Raw genomic sequence first — 23,044 nt, forward strand, 5'->3', positions numbered from 1 at the left:
AGGGTAGTAGCTTAACGACCTATTTATCCCACGATCAAATTTTGGCGCCGTTGCCGGGGAAGCGGCTTGTTTAGCGTCTATTTTTGCTATTGTTAGAGTCATTTTATTTGCTTTCCTTTCTTTTATTTTGCTTGTTTAATCCTACTTGTCATTGCTAATCGTGTGCTTAGCTTTGTTGTATTCAAAGAGAGATATGGCAAGACAAGAGGATGACCTTCTTTTTAGGGAGTTTGGAAACCCGGAAATCTATGAGCTCACGAGTGGTATACTTCTCCCGACCACCGAGACTAATTTCACAATCCATCCACAATATGCTAGGATGGTGCAAATTGAGCAATTTTCCGGAGGCGTAAGTGAAGACCCCATTGAGCATTTGGACCGATTCCTTGAGTTCTGTGCAATGATGTAAACAAATGAAGTGAGCCAAGATTACATTCGTATGCATCTTTTTCGGCAATCTCTCATCGGAAGATCAAAGAAATGGCTCAAGCTTTTGAAGCCCAACTCTCTCACCACATGGAAGGAAGTTGCAAAGGCCTTTCTCAAGAGGTTCATTTCCGATGAGCAAACCACAAAGATGAGGAGGAAGATAGCTTCCTTTGAGCAAGAAACGGATGAAACGCTTGGGGAATCATGGGAAAGGTTTAAGGATTTGATTAGAGCATGTCCTCATCATGAATTCAACCGTAATTTTCTCATGAGACTCTTCTATGATGGCTTGGAGCCAATGTCAAAGCCAAGTTGAAGCTACAATTGAAGAAGTGGCTACTAGCTATTCTTGGGGAGGCCAAATAAGGTCCCAAGGGAAGCAAAGGGATCTTTATGAGTTGGAGAAAGTCGTCCAACTTAAGCACATAGTTGAGCTCTTGAATGAAGGTTTTTCAAAGTTAAACTCAAGTGTTGGTTTTTGTTCAAAACCTTCACAAATCATTTATTTCTCATGTGCTCGTTGTGGTGGAACGGATCATGATGCATCCTATTGTAGAGATTTAAATCTCAAGCATGGTGAAGTTTTTACTTTGAGGGAAAAAGAGTTTGTAACCCAAGCTCAATCCCAACAACTTCAACAACCTCCAAGGCAAGAAAACTCCTACCCCCAAGATGGACCTCTCTTCAATCCACCAACCCAAAACTTTTCCTACCTTTCCAACCAAGTAGAGAACTCTCAAGATCAAAATCATGACCTATGTCCTCAAGCGTATGAAGAAAAATCCCCACCCGACCACACACAAACCCAAATTCTTCAACAACGTCAAACTATCTTTCCACAATTCCAAGAAATCAAATCTTACAATGAAGTTGTTGATTCCCAATTAGCCAAAACTTCTTCCCTCCATTTAACCACAAAACACCCCTTACAATCATCTACTAACCCTTCACATACTTATCAACCCGAAACTTGCAAGGAGGACAAGGTTGTAGATGATGCGGTTGAGAAGAAGGTTCAGGAACAAAATGAGGAGCCATTTGATTTTAGTGAACCAAACAAGTTTGAAGGCCCGGTTCCCTTTCCTTGTAGGCTAGTTGAGAATTTCGTTTTGAATAGCCCTATGGCGATGAGCGTATGTAGAGTTGATGTGGTCAATGATGTGATGGCTAATGAGAGCTTACCTCCACGTGATGATAAGGTGACGATGAGGTATGATGACTTCCTTGAAGTTCCCGCTTGGTTTGAAGGCACTCTTGAGGAAGGTGAGGTTGCCCTTCCTAATATTGAGGATTCCAAGCTCGATCCCCCTTTTAGAAGGAAAATAAAGAAGAGAGAAAAAAGAAGAAGAATCAACAAGAAGAAGAGAAAGATAAAAGATGAGCCACCATTGGCTCTTGATTCATTCCCTTCTTTTCCTTGTGGTGATGTGAGACCTCAAGGAGTGCTAGTTCTCAAGCTTGGGGGCATCTATGATTTAATCCTCAAGTTGATGAGGGTGATGTTCTTTAATCCAGCTTGAATGAGGTGAATGGTCAAGCTAGAAACCATAAACAAGCGCTTCTCGGGAGGCAACCCGGAGGATTTCTAACCCTTTTTCTCCCCCTCCTTTCTTTTTCTTTTTGCTTTATTTCTTTGTTCTCTTTTAATATTTTCTTTTGTGTCTTGTCTTGCCTTGTAGGTTTCTTTTTGGAAGTTTGGAGCGGAGTGACATTTGGTGAACTCTATTTTATGCTCCTTAATTCTTTTAAGCTATTCTCCCGGTGAGACCTTTCTTATTTTTACTCGTTTACTCTTTCTTTGAGTGCTTAGTTTAAGACTAGTTTAGGAAGAAGTTGAATGGTTCGAGGTTGTTTGCATTGGTTCTATGGAACGTGGGATCGTTGATGTTGTTATCGAACGATCAATTGTTTGACGATTGGGACTTATTTGGTTTAGATGCCTCGTTTGTGAACCTTTTTGATTTCTTTCTCTTTCTTTTGTTTTGTTTTCTTTTTTTTGTGGCAAACATGACTAGGGCAAGATTAAATGAATTTGTTTTGGAATTCGCTCATGCATTTGGAATTGATTGCTTTGATAATGTGCTAAAGAATGTTTTTCTTTCTAATTGATGATGGCCTACATGGTTTGAGAGTTCTTATGGTTGAGATAGACAAATTTTAAGCTAAGGTAGCAAGGTTAAGAACTATTGAGGACGTTTGAACCCTTAGTTCACGGAAAAGTGGTAAGATGGTGTTGCTCTCTATAGTGGATTTGAAGCTCTTTAGTTAGTATTTGCTTACTTCCCATCCCTTGTGAGATTTAAATTGTTCAAGCCTCCATCAATTTTGTTGAGCGGCGCTTAGGATCCTTGACTATGCATATCTTAATCCTTATGTTGTCCTCTAACTCCCAAGATCGTGAACAAGCAGCTCTAGAGGAGGAAAAAGGCACCCTCTTCTTATTTTTCTTTATCTTCTTTTTGTTTTGTTACATATTTTGTTTTTATTTTGCATTTGCTCCTCTAGCCAACCCTTTGAGCCTATTCCCTTTCTTGATTATGAGCCATAATGCAAGCCTTATGACCTTTTGTTTACCTAACCCTTAGTTTGTGAAGCATTTCGGTTTGAGAGTTTGTTTTGTGTTGTAATGAAAATGAGAAAGTATTATGCTCTTTGTACCAAGCAAGAAAGTAAATTGTATATATTGTGTTTAATAAAGCAAATGCATCCCCGAAAAAGCCGTCCTTAGTTAAAAAAAAAGGCAAGGATATATATATATATATATATATATATATATATATATATATATATATGGATAGATAGATAGATAAAAGGGTTTCGTTTTCTTCCCTAAGTTAAGCATTAAGGACAATGCTTCGTTCAAGCTTGGGGGGGAACGTTACTTTGTTTTCTTTTTTTTATGGAATGTTGGTATTGAGTAAGCTTGGGGGAGATGACATTATTGGTATTTTTGTTTGATGTTTGGTGATTTCTTGAGTTTGTTTTTGAGGTTTTATCACCCTTTTTCTTCACTTAGGAAATATCACCAAAATTTTCAAATTTTTACCCCGCCTTAACCCTTTGCCTTACGTTACAACCCTAGTTATGACCCTTAGACTTTAGAAGGGTGAGGTCAAATTCCGGTGGAGGGAGATAGATTTCAACCCTATGGAGAGAGTATGCATAGTTGAGATGTCGGGATGACCCACTAATTCCACAAATTGAATCTTTTTCCGGTTCCTTCGTGGAATCATGAGGAGCTAACTAGGGGTGATTTGAAGCTAGTGGAGAGAACGTGGACCGTCTTAGATGGGGCTAGGGTGGAGAATGAATTATCTAGTTCTCTATGCTTAGCTTAGGTTTGTCTCTCTCAACCATGAGCATCTTAGAACGTGTTTTCCCTCATTGTATTGAGAAAGGTGAGTATTATTTGGTGCATGTCTCTTCTTTTTGAGTCCAAATGGAGTATTTTCCGCCTTTGAGCTTGATTGGTTTTCCTAAACCTTGCTATGTTATGTTGGTCATGGTTGTGTTTGTTTTTTGTGTTTCCTTTTATTTTCTTTTTATTGCCTTGCCTTGGTTTTTGTTTAGAGTTGTAGGTTAAGCTCTTAGGAAACCATCACGAGAGCATACTCGTCCTCTAGGGCGATCTAGGGGTTTAAAGGGCTTGTCTTTAGTTGTTAAAATTGATCGTGATTCCTACGAAAGTGAGTTAGTGTACATTCTTGTCTCCTTTAGTGTTCTAGCTTTGCTTGAATAAATCATTCTCCTTCTCCCGTGTTTCATGTTAATTTTCTCGAGGACGAGCAAAAGGTTAGCTTGGGGGAGTTTGATAAGTGACTTTTATGTCACTTTTAGGGTGTTTATTGAGTCGTTTTCCTGCTTATTTTTCCTATAATTTAACGCTATTTATCCCTTATTTCTATTATTCGCTTATTTTCTTATTTTCCTTTTTCGTTCTCTATTTTGAGTATTTTTGCATTATTATTAGTTTTTAGTTTATTTTTGTAGTTTTAGTTAATAATTTCCCGCTTCTCTCATTTTATTTATTTTCTTTTAGTTTTTAGTTTGTTTTATTTTATTTTATTTTATTATTTCTTTAGTTTTAGCATTTTATTTTACTTTATTTATCTTTTTTATTTTTTTTATTTTATTTTAGTTTTTGTCCCATTTTCTCTCGGTTTTCTTTGTTTGTGTAGGATTGTGCTCGGAGGTCCAAGGTTCGAGGTTCAATATTTGTGTCTCAAGTTTTGAGTCATAAATGGAATCTCGAATTCAATATCAAACACGTTTCCCCTGCTCCCATAAACCGCAACCATCACCAGCTTTAGCCACCCTTAACAGCAGCCACTACCACCACCATGCAAACCACCAGCCTCCTACAGCAGCCCTGCTGCCAGCCGCAACTCATACTAGCACCACCTACACCCAGCCAAACCGCCCTGAACCACCAACAACAACCAACCCTCTGCTCCCTCACAACAACCCAGCCACACCTCCCATTTCGCCACCAAAAACGCCAGCAATTACCACCTTCCACTCACCTTCAATCTACCACCAAAAACCACCCCGCACCAATTCCACTCACCTTCAATCTACCACCATTTCACACCCCCTGTTCCACCGTCACACCACTCACGCGCAAACCACCGCAACCAATTCGCCACCTCACCCTACTCGCACCACCTCCAATCAGCCACACAAAACCGCAGCAATCTCCACTCACAAAACCACCTGAACCACCAATCACCCCCCCTAACAACCACCATCCCTTCACCCACATTCGACCACCAAACTCCAACCCAATTACTCACCAATTAAGCCACGCAATTCGCCCAACACCCAAACTCACAGAGCAACCAATTTGCGGCCGCGCAGCCCTGTCAGAAAGCGCACAAATTGGGGTCCAAAATAAGAGTCGGGGCAGAAGATTTGCGCGACATGTGCGCGAATTCTGTGTGGGCGCGCAATTGTGGGTCAATCACGAGCTTTTCACGTGATTTTAATGAATATCGAACGGCCACGATTCCTTCAATTAATCCAAAGGCTGCGATTTGGTGATGCTAGATGATGATAATGTTGATGAGCGGTGATTATGAGGATTGTTTTGGTGACTGATAATGGTGAAATGAAAGCAACAATTTTCGAAAGGGAAGGAGAAAGGGGTCTGGTGGGATTTTTGGGTTTGGACGGGTCTGGTGGGACTTTTTGGGGTTTTCTTTTTTCTTTTAATTTTCTTTTATTTTATTTGATTGTAGTTTTGTTTTTTGGTTTTTAGTTTAGTTATTTCTATTGTTTTATTTAGTTTTATTTCTTTTTAATTTCTTTTATTTTATTTTTATTTAACTTGTATTATAAATACCCCTTTGGGGTTATTTTCTAAAGACTTGGAAGGAACATTTTATTTTAGATAGATTAAATTAGTTTAGGAGAGCTTCTCTCTCTTAGGGTTAGATTAGAAAATTTTTAGTGAGAGAAAATAGATTATGGCTCAATTTTCTTCCAAGATTCAATTTTGCTTAAGTTTAAGTTTCAATCAAGCAAGAATTAAAGTTTTCATCTTTCTTTAATCCTTTCTTTAGTAATCTCTTCTCCTTTCCTTTAATATTATTTATTTGTTTTATTGTTACATATTTTTGTCAATCTTATTAGTTTATCTAGTTATTATTGATTTCATTGATTTCAATCATGTTTTGTTTTGAGTTTCTTGAGTTTATTTCTAGTTTTGATATTATGTTTAATCTCCCTTCTCTAGGTTAAACTTTTAGCTAGGGGAAGGGGGTGGAAGATATGATTTGATATTGGATGAATGATGATGGTTGGATTGAACTTATGCCATATATTGATGAAAGACATGATTTTTATTAGCTTGGGATTATTGTTGCACTCTATTTTGATGTTTTCTAGTTTGAATGCATGAAAGTGATTTGAACTAGATTAGGATCACCTCTATTTTAATGATTACATGAGAATGAGTTATTAAAGTGGAGTTTTCATGGATTGTGCTTATTTATTCTCTTGATTTGATTGTAACTAATAAGATGCATGAGAATGATCCTTATTAGTGTAGACTTCTTTCATTGATTTTCCTAGACTATTGCATGAGAATGAACTGTTTAGGTAGACCTTGTGTTCTTTGGCATATGTTTCATGATAATCACCATTATTCTCCTCTTTCTAATCATATTGGACACCCCCGTATCCCTAGAGCCATTTTCTATTGATTTTAATCACCATTTTCTTGTTTATTTGTAGTTTTAGTATTCTTACTCAACAAAACCAACAAAAAGATCCCCCTTTCACTCTTGCATTAGTGATATTTGATGTTGAATTAGCGTGCTTCCCTAGTGGTTCGACCCTTTACTTGCCACTAACTAGTTTAGTGTAGGTTTAGGTATTATAAATTATTAATTTGGTTAGGGTAGTAGCTTAACGACCTATCTAACCCGCGATCAGAAGGCCCCTATCGAATCTATGAGGAAGTAAGATACGGCACCTAACGACTGGAAGAACCAGACGGTAGTCGGCTGCCTAGAACTTGGAATGTAGACAACTTAAAAAAGTACTACTTCTAAGAATTTTTGTAAATGTTTCAAAGTTTTGATTAATGAGAATATGTCATCATTTCCCAAACTTGTTTTTTTGCTAATTTTTGTAAATTATGCTAGCATCGCCTGTACAAAGTATAGACGACCACCCTATTTTTAAACGTCTGTCCCAAAAGCAGACGCCCCATTCCGTCTGAAGGAGCCGGCTGCACCAAAGCAGTCGACCCTACTAATTTATTTTCAAGTTAAGTCCAACACTTAACGGCTATTTACCATTTTTAAAGAGGCCAATGGCCGGATATTAATAAAACAATAGAGGCCGACGGCCACAGTCTACTCTAACATGAGTATGACCATCTGCTCCAACATGAGTCAGATAACCGACGACGTCCATTCGGGCGAATTCGTCGAGGAGAAGCATCTCCCATTTGGGTGGCACATTGCTCTACTAATACATCAAACGGCCCTACCGAATGCTAAGGAAGCATCCGCAGTTGTTTGAATAAATCAAAAGTGAAATCTAAAAGGCCGAGAGTCTTTCCAATTGTTCTAGTATAGTTGGAAAGTGGTCACTGTTTCATGATTAGAGGCTATCGAGGCTTATGGCCGGATGCGCCTGCTTTGCTTAGAGGCAAACCAGGCGAAATATTTTTCCTTAACAAATAAGCTAAGTTAAAACTTGGCATCTTATTTTAACGAGGCCTATGGCCGAATGAAATCAACGGATCGACTGCTCTGCATGGCCGTCTGTCGCTAGGTTTGGGGCAATCACCATAGTGATTGATTAACTTAGAAACCATGCATACTCTTCTAAGTATCAATAATTTCTAAGTCAATCAATCCAATCAACCGAAACTAATCGACATCCGTCCAGGGGCAAGAACATTCGCATACTATACGGGCTAAAATACTTAGCTAAAATTCTATGCATAAAAATAAGCTTTGAAAATTTTTAAAGCATAAACACCAATATAAATAAAACTGGCCAAAAGACCGGATGCTTCATAAAAATTAACAGCCGTCAAAATTGACGACTGAAATGTGTTAAGTGGCTAAGCCAGGAGAATTGTTGAATTACCCAACCCCTTGGTCGGTAAAGATACATTTTTTACTCGGCACACACGCCAGAAGATCAAACACATGGTCATTCGGCCGCAGAAAAAACAGACATAAAGCTTAAAGATCAGGGGAGCTTCTCAGCATCGGCATCCGCCTTGTCCTCCGACGCATGCTCTCTAGTTTTCGCATCCTCCTCCTGATCATCCTCCTCCTCGTTCCCAAACGACGAGCCGCCAGACGAGATGGACTCCTCCGAGGCACTCTTGGCAGCCGCCTCCTTCTCGGTCGCCTCTTGAGCTTCTCTAAGGAGACGGGCATTGAACTCGTCATTAGCCTTATCAAACTGGACCTTCAAGGTTTGATAATTGGAAGACGGCTAAGCAGCCGCCCAGGCCGCACGCATGATGACCTCATTATTGTCCATCATTTGTTTGACTAGGGCTTGTTTCTCCTCCTCCATCAAGGACCTATACTTGGTCCGGAGTTGGTTCTCCTTGTTGCTCAGCCGCCCTTTGAGTCTCTTGACCATCGCCTCCAGGCTAGCCGCTTTGGACTCCGCCTCCTTGAGGTTATTCAGCTTCTCGTTAAGGCCCTTGACCTGGTCCTGGAGCTCCTTCACTCGCTGCTTGGATGCGTCCAAGTTCTGTTAAACTTGTAGGTTGGCAGACGCCTAGGAATACAACATATCAAGTGTATAAATCTCATTTTGAGCAATCTCAAACTGGTCTTTGTCCAGAGTAGAGGCGGCCCAAGCATTCCCTGCCTTTACCTCCCTGGTCTTCTTATTAAGGGGCCCTTTGAGACCACTCATGCGCAGCATAGCCTGCAGGCGTCCAAACCAGAGAAACTTGTCAGTAACCATTCGACAAAAATATGTACATTAATCAAGTTGTAAGAAATTGTACTTCGCAAAGAAGCGCCAGAATGTCATCAAGGTCCAAGGTGCCAACCCCTCTGACGGCCGCCTTGTCCTCGAGATCAAGCGTCCTGAGCATCCGTCTGGCCATTTAGAGGACATTTGGCCTCACTGGAGCATCTATCAAACAAATACAACTAAGTCAAGACTGAATATAATGGCCTTTATAAAGTGCATGTTCGAATGGTCAAATGGCTTACCTCCTTCTCCCCCGTCAGCTTTGCTGCCACCTGCTGTGCGGCCAGCAGTGGTGAGTGGCGTTTTCCCATTCTTCGACGCTCGTTGTAGAGCGTCCGGCTTTGATGGAGTCTTGGTGGGGGAAGAGGCTCCTGTCCCTTTCTTAACAGGCTTTGTGGCGATGTGTTTCCTCCGGCTCTGGGAAACGTCGCCAGCCGACTGCTTTCGCAGCTTGGGGTCCGGCTGAGAAGTGAGGGCAGGCTTTGATGAGACACTCTAAAAAGAATTCCAAGTCTGAGTCTCATAAACAGAATATGTGAACACATTTCATTAAGCTAAATCTTTGCAAGCTCGTTACCTTAGGAGTGCCGCCTGTTTTAGGTTTGAGCGGTAGAAGGCGGCTTAGAGGGCTGGTTTCTTGTGGGCAGGGAGCTTTGCCATTGCCTTATCTGCAACAAGAAACCAATTGTTAGCAAAGAAACAAATAATCAAAAACAAGCAAAGGTAATAATATCATGCGGCCAGCTACATCTCGGAATCTCAGTAATAAGCCCATAGGCGGCCAAGTACGTCCCGTCCGAGAGCCACTCGAATCGGGGAATATAAATTTGAGGGGTGACCTCCTTAACCCCCCTTTCTTGATTTGTCCAGACGGTCACAGTACAGAGGCCCCGGTAAAAAATCTCTTCTTGGGCCCGCCTGGGAACAGACGAAAGAGCCTTTTTCCTAACCAAGAGGCGAGGATACTGAGTCCAGCGGTTGTACCGCCTGTTCCTTTGGGCGTCTAGGGAAGAGACTATGTAAAACTTGATTCGCCACTCCTTCCACTTGTTCTCTTTCCCCAACGTCATCATGTACCGGGTATGGCTGGTAAAAGTAAACCAGCCGATCCCACTTGGATTGGGCGTTCTTCTCAGATGGTGCATGTGAGCAAACGCCTCGAAGTTGGGATCCACTTCCAGCATCTCGCAGGCGGCAACGTAGCCCAAGATATTTACCTAAGAGTTGGGGGCTAGTTGCCAAATACCCAGTTGGTATCCGTCCAAGATCCTCTCCACGGCCGGATGGAGAGGAAAGCAAAGTCCTGCCTGGATGGCTGCCTCATAGCAGACGAAGCACTGGTCACCATAAATAGCCATCTCAGGCCAGGTGAGCGTGTCTACAGCATCCGGCACGGACTGAAGAAAGCCATGTCCCATGACATGGGCAGAAAGAAATTTGGGAAGATCATCCGTCATGATCTTCCGCCTGCCTTCTGGAACGTGCAGATAATAGGGCGCACGTTCATGTCGCCTGGAAGCAGACGGCTCCGCCCAGCCCTCTCCCTTCTCAATAGAGAGGGACTCTCTGGCAGCTCATCATAGGGCACCGATCCACTCGGACCGGGGTTCTCAAATTCCTCGTCGCACTCCTCCAAAAATGAGTCATTTGGAGTGCTGACGGTGCTAGGCGGGTCCCCACGAACCTCAGAAACAGGCACCCTAATGGAGCCATCAGAATTGGCAGTCTCACTGTCCGAATGGTAAAAGGAACCATCCGCTCTATATCTCCTTATTGTTTGCTTTGTTTTTGCCATCGTATCCTGCAGAGGCACAAACACTGTCGGATTTGGAGATGTACTTAAAGCAAAGTTCTCGAACGAGCATTCGGCACTCCTAGTTCTAGATTCAGCCGTCCCCGGTGACCGGCTGATCGCTAACCTAGGTCGTGTCGTGTGCGTTTGGGAAACCATTTCGATAAAGAAAAATGCAAAAAAAAATAAGTAAAAAGAGATCAGGCGGTTACCTTAGGAGAAGTGCCACCTCAGACCTTCGAGATGGTGACACGTGGTAGGCAGATATCCCCTTGATTTGGGATGTTTGATGATCCAAAATGGACCATTAGGAGGGTGACACGTGTCACCCTAAGAGACGCCCAAATGGCCTTTTAGAATCAGTGACACGTGTTACTCAAATATCACTTCTAAAATGGCGGCCTTCAACGGCCCAAACCTTGAGGCGCCGTTTTGTTGCGTGCCCTAATCCCTAGGTCATAGACCCTAGGGAGGGCACACTTTCCCAAAAAACCCTATAAATAGGGCAATTCCCTCATTTGAGGGCATGAATATAGAACACGAGACAACACGTCACATCTACATTTATTACAGAGCTGTAGTTCTCAGGAAACAGACAACACCTTACCCGAGCTTGGAATCCGAGCAGATAACTTTATTTCCGCACGTTTTACTCCGAATACTTTACTAACTTAATCTTCGGAGGCGGACCACCGACCATCCGGCGGTCCATTTGCTTTGCAGGTACAGGCGCCCCTTGCTGGATCCAGTCTTAGTGTTGTAACTCTCCCGAGGGACAAAAACCCCCAAAACACTCTTGGTCAGTAAAGACTTTCGTTTCGTCTACCGGACGCTCAGGAGGTGGTACAGACTCTTGAACCATCCTTGAGGTACTCTCCCCACAGATGGCGCCAAATGTTTTAGGTGTTTTTGTCCCTTGGGAGAGTTACGTCATAAAGACTGGTCCGGCTGAGTTGTACCTACAAAAACAATGGAGACTCCGAGTGGTAGAAGCTCCGCCTCCGAAGAACAAGTTAGTAACTTGAAAGAGAATAAAGAGTACGGAAATTTAGGTGGGTATCTGCTTGGATTCCAAGTTCAGGTGTTTCTCTGATGAAAGAGAAAGTAGGTGTAATAAATGATTGAATGTGTCCCCAAAATGGGGAAATATCTCCTTATTTATAGGGTCGTTGGTAGGTGTGCCCCTATCTAGGTTACTTGACCTAGATTTTAGTGGGCTGCGCCGAATTACGGCGTTTTCTTGGGATTTGGGCCCTTGAAGGCCGCCATTTCAGAAGCTATCTGAAGGTGCCACGTGTCAGGTGACAAGGGGGCCACTTGGGTCAGCCTAGTCTGAACACGTGGCCTTCTCTTATTGGGACACCTGTCTAGGATAATTTTTACCCTAACCAGAAGCCATGACCAAAAATGCCTAGATACTCCAAATTTCTTAAGGATATCTTGAGTGGCAAGAGAGAGTGCAATGAGATAGATTCAGTAAAGGTTGGAGAGTGTTGTAGTGCTTTGATTCATAACAACTTACCCAAAAAATATGAAAGACTCGGGCAATTTCTTCATTCCTTGCAAAATGAAAGGAAAATTGTTTGAAAATGCATTGTGTGATCTTGGTGCTAGCCATTGTATCATGCCTTATTCCGTCTTCAAAAATCTTAAGCTAGGATAGCTTCTTCCTACTAACATGACTTTGCAATTGGCCGATAGATCCATTAAGTTCCAAGGGAAAGATTGAGGATGTTCCCCTTAAGATAGGTGGTTTTACTATCCCCGTAGATTTTATTGTGCTTGAAATTGAAGAAGATGACCATATACCTATCATTCTAGGGAGACCTTTCTTAGTTACTTCGGGGGCTTTGATTGATATTAAGGGAGGCCTAATCACTTTAAGAGTTCGTAACAATAAGGCAAGTTTTGAGCTAAAACCGATGCATGAGTCCTTGTCATTTGTTAATGGAATCATGTGTGTGAATTCCCCTTGTTCCATTGATAATGTATGCATGATTGACTCTTCAACTAACGATGTTCTTGAGATTTGTGATGATGTGCTTTTGAGTGTTGATTGCAAGAAGGTTAGTGAAGAGAAAAAGGGGTTTGATTTTTATTTTTCTTAATTTTCTTTCTTTTTTTTTCCTTTCTTTCACTTGTTTTCTATTTTGATTGGTAGGTTTAATTCATGGGAATTAGATTATTTCAAGCGAGCATGAGCAATGGAAAGGTGTTTTGTGTTTTTTATGAGAATATGTTCGATTTTAATCGAATTTTGAGGTGGAAGGGTAACGTACCTCGGGATTGAGTTGATTAAGATTTCCGACAATTTTGGTGAATATTGAAGGTTCCAAAAGGTTTGAGTTGAATTAAGGTAAAGGAGAAATTGATGTGCAAGTGCGCTCTCGTGCTTGCGTTCTCGTGAATCTTGATCATGAACAAGTGATTTTATAAAATTGTATGTGATTTTTGGTCTGCCCCCCTCGAGGGTATCATTTGATCATGACCCTCATGAGCGTCGATGAGAGCGCGAGCACAAGAGTAAGCACAAGAGGGAGCAACCCCGCCATCCTTGGCCTTGGCTGGTGTGCACGCACAGTGTATGTGCGCGTACGCACCAGCAGGGGAAGAATTTCTCTCTTCTTTTCAAGCAAAATCCAGGCAAAAATATCAATAAATGAAGCTGCAGTGGCGCGGGCGAGCCAGGCAGAGGCGCGGCCGCACACCTGGACGTGCCGAGCCCATTTTCTTCTTCCTTTCTCCTCCCTCATTTCCCCTTCACCCTCATCCTTACACGCACAACTTTCCTTCCCACTCTAGAAACTAAAACCCTAACCCTTGTTCATCAATTTTCCATCTTCAAATAATCAAAAATCCATCAAACATTAACATTTTCTTTCTACAAATTCATCCTTTACAACAATAATCACTCTACTTTCTTCCATTTTCAATCTCCAATCCCTCTCCTCCATCGAAGACCAAATTTGGCACTTTTCGGTTTGGTGGGATTGGGTGGCTTATTCTTGTTCAATCTTGCTTCTACTATGGGATAATCATCTTCTTAAACTCTTATTTACATTTTTATATCATATTGTTGCAAGAATTTGATTGTTTATGGTTGTGAATAGTAGTAGTATGTGTTTTGATGAATTTGTTGATTGAATGTGATATTTGGTTGATTATTTGTGTTGATTGTTGATATGTTTTTGCTCACATTGTGTTGTTGTATGTTTGTGAAGAAAATTTGCTTCATTTGGTGGTGATTGTGAGAAGTTGAAAATTTTGATTATTGGTAGTAAAGTGTTGCTTGTGTGATTGGTGTTATTGGTAAAGGAGTTGTGATTTTGGCAATTGGAAGTGTTTTGTGGTGTTATTGTGGTGTTTATTAATTGGATTTTGAGTTGATAAATTTGGAGGAGACTCAATGTCAAAGCTTGCTCGAGCCTTTTCCTCTAAGAAACGAAAAACCAACATCACAATCAAAGAGCCTTCAAACCCCTCTACTTCCCAAACACGACAACCTAATCCTTTGCCCAAGATAAAAATCAATGACACAGTGCAAAAAGATCAATTTGCCAAGCTAAAAAAGAATCGATCCTTAAAACTCTCTCGTCACTAGTTTCAACCAGACATGATCAAATTGGGTATTGATGAGGATTTGAGGAAATTGTTTAGCAATATTCGCATGAGCACCTTTGTGAACACATGTTACCATACTTACTTTGTGCCAACTTTGGAATTTTTTGCTACGGTTTCATGCGAGGCGGTAGATCATGGAAACTACCGGGTCCATTTGTAGTTTTTCAACATTTATCATCATATTTCTCTTGCCGAGTTCAATGCGGCACTCGATCTTAATCCGGGGGCAGATGTCTTGGACCCTAAGTTCTTCTTCGATGAGTATGACCAAAATTATTCTTGGTGGGATAATATATTGGGGAAAGACGATTTTGTTACTCGGTATGCCGCCATAAGCAAAGTCTTTCAACCGTGTCTAAGAGTTCTTTATAGACTTTTGGGATATTCGATAATTCCAAATTAAGAATTGGGAAAAATGAGTCAATTGGAGCTCCAGATACTTTGGTTAGCTACTAAGGAGGAGTACCAAGGTCATTTGAACTTAGGGTTCATGTTTTTGAGATATTGCAAGGGGTTGCAATCTAGGGAGTCTGGGTAGATCCTTTGTGGTAGTATGGATACGAGGCTAGTAACCAACCCTCATCTTGACCATTACTTGCCCTCTTATACTCCGATGGGTAGTTCGAGCACCCTCTACCTCGACATTGCACAATTAAAGTAAGTGCAATTTTTGGCTAAGAATGATGATGATAAGGTGTTCGATTGACTTAGGGAGAACAAACATTGGTGCTATCTCCCTAACCCCTCCTTATCTTCTATCCACCAAGAGGATGTGCCTAATGTATGGCATGTACCCTTGAGTAACCGCCTCCCCTATGATGATGATGAGAAGAAGAAGAAGAAGAAGAAGAAAAAGAAGAGCAACAACAACAACAACGACAACCGCGACAACAACATCAAGAACAACAACAACAAAAATTTGCTAACCCGGATATGGATGCTCTATGTGCGCAAATGAAGGGGATGCAAATTAGATTGGAAGACATGTACGACCAAGACTTTGAGGAAATATATCATCAAATGAGAGGCATTTCGGATATGTAATTAGTTATATTTCTCCAACAACAACACTTATATGATGCGAGTGTTAACTGTGGGGAGGTCTCCCCCGCGGTTAACTACCCATACTTTCCACCTAAACTTGGTCCTTTACCATTAAGTTGGTGTCCTTATTGGCAAGGACCCCCGAGGTCCAACACCGAGACTCGCTCATTCCCCGATGAGCACGGTAACTATGATTACCGTGTTCTCGGTGGGAGTGATTATAAGGGGGATCCTAATACCCTTATGTCCACCCCTGATCATCCACTACCGCTCGCTTTGCCCGAGCAATATTCTCCCCTTGCCCCTTATTAACAAGACAACTTCAAAGGGCACTATGGTTAGCCACCCTGTTACACCGAGGGATGGGATCCTTTTGGTCCTCCATCTGGGTTTTCCTATGACGGGGATGACCATGATGGTGCCGGGCTGAGTGGTAGCTAGTTCCCCTATTTTGTGCCTTTTCCTCCATCCCTTATTTTATGTCATGCTTGCTTTGTATTGATGGGATGTTGAGATGTACTCATGTTTAGGTTGGGGGAACTTTATTTTCTTAAGGGTTTGTCTCGGTGGCCAATATTGTTGTTGGGAGTTTCCTTGTCTACTTTTTTGCCTTGATGATTGATAATTGCATGCCTTGGTCTATTATTAATGGTGTTTGATTGTTGTTTCTATGACCTTTCCATGCCTATTCTTCCTCTCTTGATAATGTTGTTGTTACGTTAACTTCTATGATGATGATGATACATGTTTTTTGGTCCCATGAATCCAAACCCCTTGAATCCAAATCCCTTATATCCAAATCTTCTAGTTTAGGTGATTAGTTGCTAGTTTAGTGTATAGTTCCTTTAGTTTCTATGCTTATTCTTACTTTTTTGGTAGTTTAACTTGATTTTTTCTTTGTAGTTTCTTTTTATTTAGTTTTGCTTTCTTTTATTTTGTTTTGAAGTTACTAACCGTTTTCTTTGTTTATAGCTCTTTTTTCTATTTTTCTTCTAACTTGGCTTTGATGATGATGTTATTGATTCTTGGAGCTTAATGAAGGTGGTTAATCTTTCGCCTTATTTTTTTTAGCATTGCTTGGAAGTCCGGTGATATCCTTCTTATTTTCTTTCTTGTATTGCTTTACTTTTCTTAGATGCATATATTAGGATTAGATTAAGGAGAAGTTGAATGGTTCGAGGATGTATGCTTTTAACACCTTAGAGTGTGTGGGATCATTGGCGATGTTGTCAATTGATTACTTGTATGACGATTGGGAATTACATGTTATACTTGCATCTTTGTTCCTTTCTTTATTTTCCTCCTCTTCCTTTATCTTTGTTTTCCTCTTTTCTTTATTTTTCTTTACTTTTCTTTCTTTTCTTTTCATTTCTATTATTCTCTTTCTTTTTGTTTTTGGTTTGTATAAAGTCTTTGAGGCTTTATTTTTCTTTTTGTTATCTTTCTTGTGGATTGGACTATATACCAACGTACTTTTGCTTTTGAATGAAAATCTTCTTAAGTGGTAGTGGTATGCACGGTTTGAGAATATGTTTGGTTGATTCTAGGATGGCGTATGCTAAGGTAGCATGTCTAAGAACTAGGGGGATCATGAAACCCGATTCTACTTGTTTGTGGCATGTTTGGTAGTTGCTTCCTATAGTCGATTTGACAACAATAGTGAGTTTTTGCTACATCGATGTGAGGTTTACAATTTTTCAAGCCTTCCACACTTACTTGCATGAGCGGCATGGATCCTTTATTATTGCGGACCTAATCTAGAATCTTGACTCATAATTCTCAAGACCGAGACCGAACCATCTAGGGAGGACAAAGGCATATTTTCGGGGTGGTAATTTTTCTTTTCTAGGATAGTCTATTTTATTTTAGTTTCTTGGGTTTACATTTGCCTACATGCTAACCATTTGAGCCATTTTCCCTTCTTTTTCAGCCACATCTTTAGAATTTGAGCCTTTTGTTATATTTTTGTTCCATTTTTGGTTTTTGTGAAGCAAATGATCATGTTATTGGAGATTGTGGTATATGAGTTTGGATATTGGTTCTTATTTGTAAGCAAGCTTGTGTTTTGTATATCTTGTGAATAATGGCAAGTGAATAAATGAAAAGGTCGTCCAAAGTTAAAAAAAAGGCAAAGACATTCAAATGCAAGGTTGAAAAAGCCGTCCATAATTAAAAGAGGCGAGGACATTTGTTATGAATTTGAAAAGTGCAAAAAGAAAAGGTGAAAAAAAATGAGAAAATGCAAACATATTTTGATGTGAATCTTTTCTTTATTTTAAGCATTGAGGACAATGCTTCATTTAAGCTTGGGGGAGAAGCGTCTACGCTTTTTGTATATATGATTGTGAGTATAGCTTTGAATAAGCTTAGGGGTGTTAGTTTGTTTTTGTTTGGTGATTAATTAGTTATGAGGAGAAGGTTTGATCATCCTTTTGCTTCACTAATTACGAATACCACCAAATTTTAAATTTTAAGCCTACCCTCACCCTTTTTGCCCTTACGTTACAACCTTTGGAAGTCCTTTTGACCTAGAGGTTGAGTCACTTATCGGAGGAGGGAATTATGAGTTATAGCCTAAGGAGAGGGAATGCATAGTCAAGACGTCGAGTAGCCTAAAATATGTTCTTTTCTAGCTTCTTCGAGGAACTATTGAGATTCTCACTAGAGGGAGATTTGAGACTAATAGAGAGAACGCGGTAAGACTGAATGGGATGGAGGTGAATTGTGATTACTAGTTCTCTACACTTAGCATATTCCATGTTTCAATCAACCTCGGATATCTTGGAATGTGCATACCTTTATTTGCTTAAGAAAGGTGTTTATTCATTTGAAGTGTAGTCATTTTGTAAAGTCCAATTAGTAAAGGTTTTTATTTTACTTTTCTTTTGATTTATTTTACTTTTGTGATTTGCCTCATGTTTGTTTTTTGAGAGTTATGGGTTAATCTCTTAGGAAACCCTTACGAGAGCATCACTCGTCCTCTAGAGCAATCTAGAGGTTTAAATGGCTTGTCTTTAGTTGCTAAAATTGATCGTAATTCCTACGAAAGTGAGTCTTTGTGTATATTCTCATCTCATGTCTTTCTTTTCCATTTTTGAATAAGTCTTTCATCCTTTTTCTTTCTTGCTTGCTTGGTTTTGCTCGAGGACGAGCAAAAGTTTAGCTTGGGTGAATTTGAAGAGTGTCATTTATGGCACTCATTTTTTCTCTTTTAGAGTGATTTTAGATTGCTTTAATAGCTCTTTTCATTCCTTTTTCCTTATTTTTGCTCTCTATTTCCTTAGTTTGCACTTTCCTTAGTTGATTTTCCATTTTCGTGTATTTCTTGGTTTATTTTGTCTTTTTCCCATTTATTTGTTTGTTTTCTTTCATTTTCACGTTAAGATCGTTGTCCAAGGATTTCCGAGGTTTCTTCCTGAGATTTGCATTGATTGGGATGCTAAGTGTCTTCCATTTGAAGCTCAAATATAATGATGTGCAAGTTCCAAGTTACCTTAGGTCATGCATTCAAGCCGTGGGGGCACCAATTTTGGTGTTGAACCCACCGTCAAGGTGTTTAGAATCTACCATGTTCCATGCGCTTCAAGCACACCAAGTGGAGCGCATGAGGAGCGTCAAGATTGAAGGGCAAGAGAGTTGTCTTGCTCCCAGGCGCGGGCGCGCTCGATATTGGCACGGCCGTGTGGCCTGGTGGCGCGAGCACGTGTGGCCTTGGCGCGGACGCGCACCTGGTGGTCTCTATTCTGTACACTCTTTTGTGCGGCCTCGCAACTTCTTGAAGAAGGTCGCGCCTGTACAGGTCTATTTTGGACGATCTAACTAACTTCTCTTTGTTAGTTTTACTATATATATATTTTTTTTCTTCTATTTTTAGAGAGAGAATTGATTAGGAGATTTTTAAAGGATTATTATAGAAGTTTAGAGTAGAGATTTTTAGAGAGAGAAACTCATAGTTGGTGATCGATGATTCTAAGCACATTCCTTTGATTTGATCACTGTTTGTAAGGATTTCTTTTACTTTAATGCAATATTTAGCTTTTGATTTCAATTGTTTGTTGATTGTTCAAGTTTGTTGATTAGTTGATTGAATTTGTTTGATTGAAATGATGATGATGAATTTGTTGATTAGCTTAGTTTTGTTCTTGATTTCTTCCATGGATTGTGAGTAGTTTACTTGCTAGGGAGGTGGTGAAGCACGTTTGAGTGATGGATCATAGATAATTGGGGGTTATTGATTGATTTAGCATTTTAATTAAATTGGTTGATTGATTTTGTGCATGTGTGATTAGTTAAAGAGTAGCTAACTTTAATTTTCATACTATATTGCATTGTGTGCCTCCATTGATACGGACAATTGCTTGTAACTTACATATGTCGTTTGATCTTGGTTAGTGACGTTCCTAGTTAGAGTCTTTCGTAGTTGGCGCTAGGTAGACCTCTAGGAGATAGCTTGTCGAACTCTTTTGATTGCATTGTCTATCTTCCCTCGCAATACTTGAATTAATCGATCTCCAACCCGATTAATGTGTGTGCATTGCAAGAATATATGGATCCTAAATCCCTAGTGTCTTGATATATTGATTTACTTTGTTGATTAGTTGAATTTAGTTAACCTACGCTACCTTTTACGCTTCAAAATAGTTTGACTTTGGCCATAGCAAACTTCCCCCCATTCCTAGTGGTTTGACCCGAGCTTGCCTTATTACTAGGTGTAGGTTTGGTTATAAATTTAGTTTGATCAGAGGAATTTTAGTTTCAACGACCTAGAATCCAACCTCCGTCACACGCAGCCATCATGGTGATAGGGTTACTCGTACACAACGAGAGGTTGCACTTAGAATTTCTGAGTGTGATTCATCATTAATAGATCAGATAAATAAGCAGCAAGAAAAATTATCTAAAAAATTATATTCAACAAATCCTTTAGAACATTTGGAAAAGGATAAGGCATTTGCTAAGATAACTCTAACAAATCCTAATAAGATTATTAAAGTAAGACAAATGGTCTATATACCTACCAATTTATACAGGAATTTGATGAACAAATAAAAGAACTGTTGAATAAAAAGATAATTAAGAATAGCAAGAGTCCTCATAATAGTCCAGCATTCATGGTAAGAAATAATGCAGAATAAAAAAGAGGTAAAGCTAGAATGGTCATTAATTATGAACAGCTAAATGAGAATATTGTTTTTGATGGCTATTACATTCCTAATAAAACTCTTTTATTTAATAGAATACAAGGAGCCACATGGTTTTCGATGGATTGTAAGAGTGGTTATTGGCAAATTAAAATGAAAGAAGATAGTATACCATTAACTGCATTTAGTGCCCCTCAAGGGCATTATGAATGGTTAGTAATGCCTTTTGGATTAAAAAAAAAGCTCCACAAATATTTCAGAGACGAATGAATAATATTTTTAGAGAACTTAATCATTGTTGGTTGGTCTATATAGATGATATCCTAATATTCTCAAAAAATTTAGAACAACATAATAAGAATAATCTTAAAGAAGTAACTCAAAAATGTGCAGAGTATGTTATAATCCTTGGAAAGGATAAATGTGTTTATGCTAAACAAGAAATTGAGTTTCTAGGATTAGAAATTAAAGCAGGATAAATAATATTGCAAAAGCATATTTTGGAAAAGATTGAAAAATTCCCACATAAAATTGAAGATAGAAAACAACTAGAAAGATTTCTAGGATGTTTAACCTATGCTTATGATTTCATAGATTGATTTATTAAGAAATCATTACAGCAAAAGCTCAAGAAAGAAATAACTTGGAACTGGAAGGAAAGTGATTCCAAAATTGTTCGAGATTTAAAAGCTATGTGTAAAGATCTTCCTGTACTAACACTACCTACTAGTGAAGATGATTTAATTCTTGAAACAGATGCTAGTAATGAGCACTGGAATGCTGTGTTAAAAATCAAAGAAGGAGAAAGACTTTGCAGATATAGTAGTGGAAGTTTTAATAAAGCTGAGTTAAATCATCCTACAATGCAACGGGAAATCCTTGCAGTTATTAAAGGGATCGAGAAGTTCTTAATATTCTAGCCCCTGAACAGTTCTTAATAAGAACAGATTGCAAAGGCATACTCGGTTTTGTTAAAAATAATTTGTCCGCAAGGGAGACTCATACGTTGGCAATTATGGCTTAACCAATTCTCTTTTACTGTTGAACATATATAGGGATCGAAGAATTCTTTAGCCGATAGTCTAACTAGAGAATTGGCTAATGGCGAAGAAGCATACGACATCAGAAAAATCTCCTGCCCATCAACTAGAAAAGATGGAGGTAGAGAGAAATACTCTTATTGAAGAAATTCATAAAACAATGGAGTGGGTTTCACCCTCCACTTAGGCCTTGATGGAGGCCATGATTGTTTCATCAAAAAGAAGATCTTGAGATGGTTTAATTTAAAGTTGTCATGTAGCAGTTCGAAGGTTCCTAATGTACGAAGTGATGGTCATTATCCCGAGACTCATTCCTGATATTCAGGATATAATACTAAATAAAATAAAAGATAAAAATTTTAGGTTCTGGTATGATCTAGTTGTATCAAGGTCATACAAGATGTATGATGTCTATGATATATATGGAAGTAGAATACTATTCAACACCAATTCCAAAGTGGGTACTGTGTCAATTTATCCACATTCATTGGAATGGAGGGCACCATATGTAGCGGAGCACTACAAAGCTTGGGATTATGGGATGGTTCATAGTATTGTACAATTTCCCAATAATAATACTACGTTCTTTGAGAAGCTCACGAAATTCCAAAACTATGTTTTTAGGAGAATTTATGAGGCAACAAGATATAAAGGAAGAGTTGAACAAGTCCAAGTGCAAAGTGCAAAGTGCAAACATTAAAATGGTTGAAGGAAAAATTAACTCTCCACATTTCCCGATCATGTTTGAAGACGGTCATCACAAACTCAAAGATCCAATCTGTATCCAGCAGAGACGAGTAAAAGTTCCTACGGAGGCAAGAGCTTATGGATTTTGCTATATTGCTAAGTATCTTAACCAGTTTTCATAGTGTTAAAAGAAGAACCACTAGTCATAATACATGTGGGAAATACTACTATAGTAGCACTAGAATAGTTAAGAAATTATTTAGAAGAAGGAGTATTACATGGTGAATCATTGTATGATTGTCTCGAACAAGTTGAAGCTGGGAGATATTTATCCTTAGCGGGAAAAGAGCACTTATTGGAGATCTTTGTCACATGGGATGAATCTATGCTGTTAAATGTGTGATGGATCTAGGTATAGAAGAAGACAACCAAATGTATGTCCATTATGAAGACAGTAAGGACAACAAAGGTGGTCTACAAGATATGATGGAGTTCTGAGCCCACACCAGCAATTATGTATTCTACTTTTACTATTGTACCACGTTTTATTTGTTTTAAAGATCTTTGGAAAAGCAGTGAACGATATTCACTTGGTATTGGGCGAGGTGACCTATACCAGATAGCGGACCATCATTCCCATTACATATCATGTTTGAACAAAGAGACTTCCATGCTCTACTGATTACAACTCCAATTATGAAGGTGGTGATCTTATGAGTCAACTAATGTCACATATCACAAGTAGGTCCGAACAAAGGTGGATGACAGACAGTGGCATTTGCAATAATAATCCCCTAAACTAAAAAAACAAAGCAAACTCCCCCCATTTT

The 23,044-nt window shown here is 39.5% G+C and overlaps 1 non-coding gene across 1 annotated transcript; it reads right to left on the reverse strand.

Moving 5' to 3' along the window:
• Positions 1-574: 574 nt before the first annotated feature.
• LOC145606848 (small nucleolar RNA R71) lies at positions 575-681 on the reverse strand. The gene has a single exon (XR_014105447.1). It is a non-coding gene; the product is annotated as a small nucleolar RNA R71 (small nucleolar RNA).
• Between the last annotated feature and the right edge of the window lie 22,363 nt (positions 682-23,044).

Source organism: Chenopodium album, chromosome 2 (genome assembly GCF_948465745.1).
Source record: "Chenopodium album chromosome 2, dcCheAlbu1.1, whole genome shotgun sequence".
Lineage (NCBI taxonomy): Eukaryota > Viridiplantae > Streptophyta > Magnoliopsida > Caryophyllales > Amaranthaceae > Chenopodium > Chenopodium album.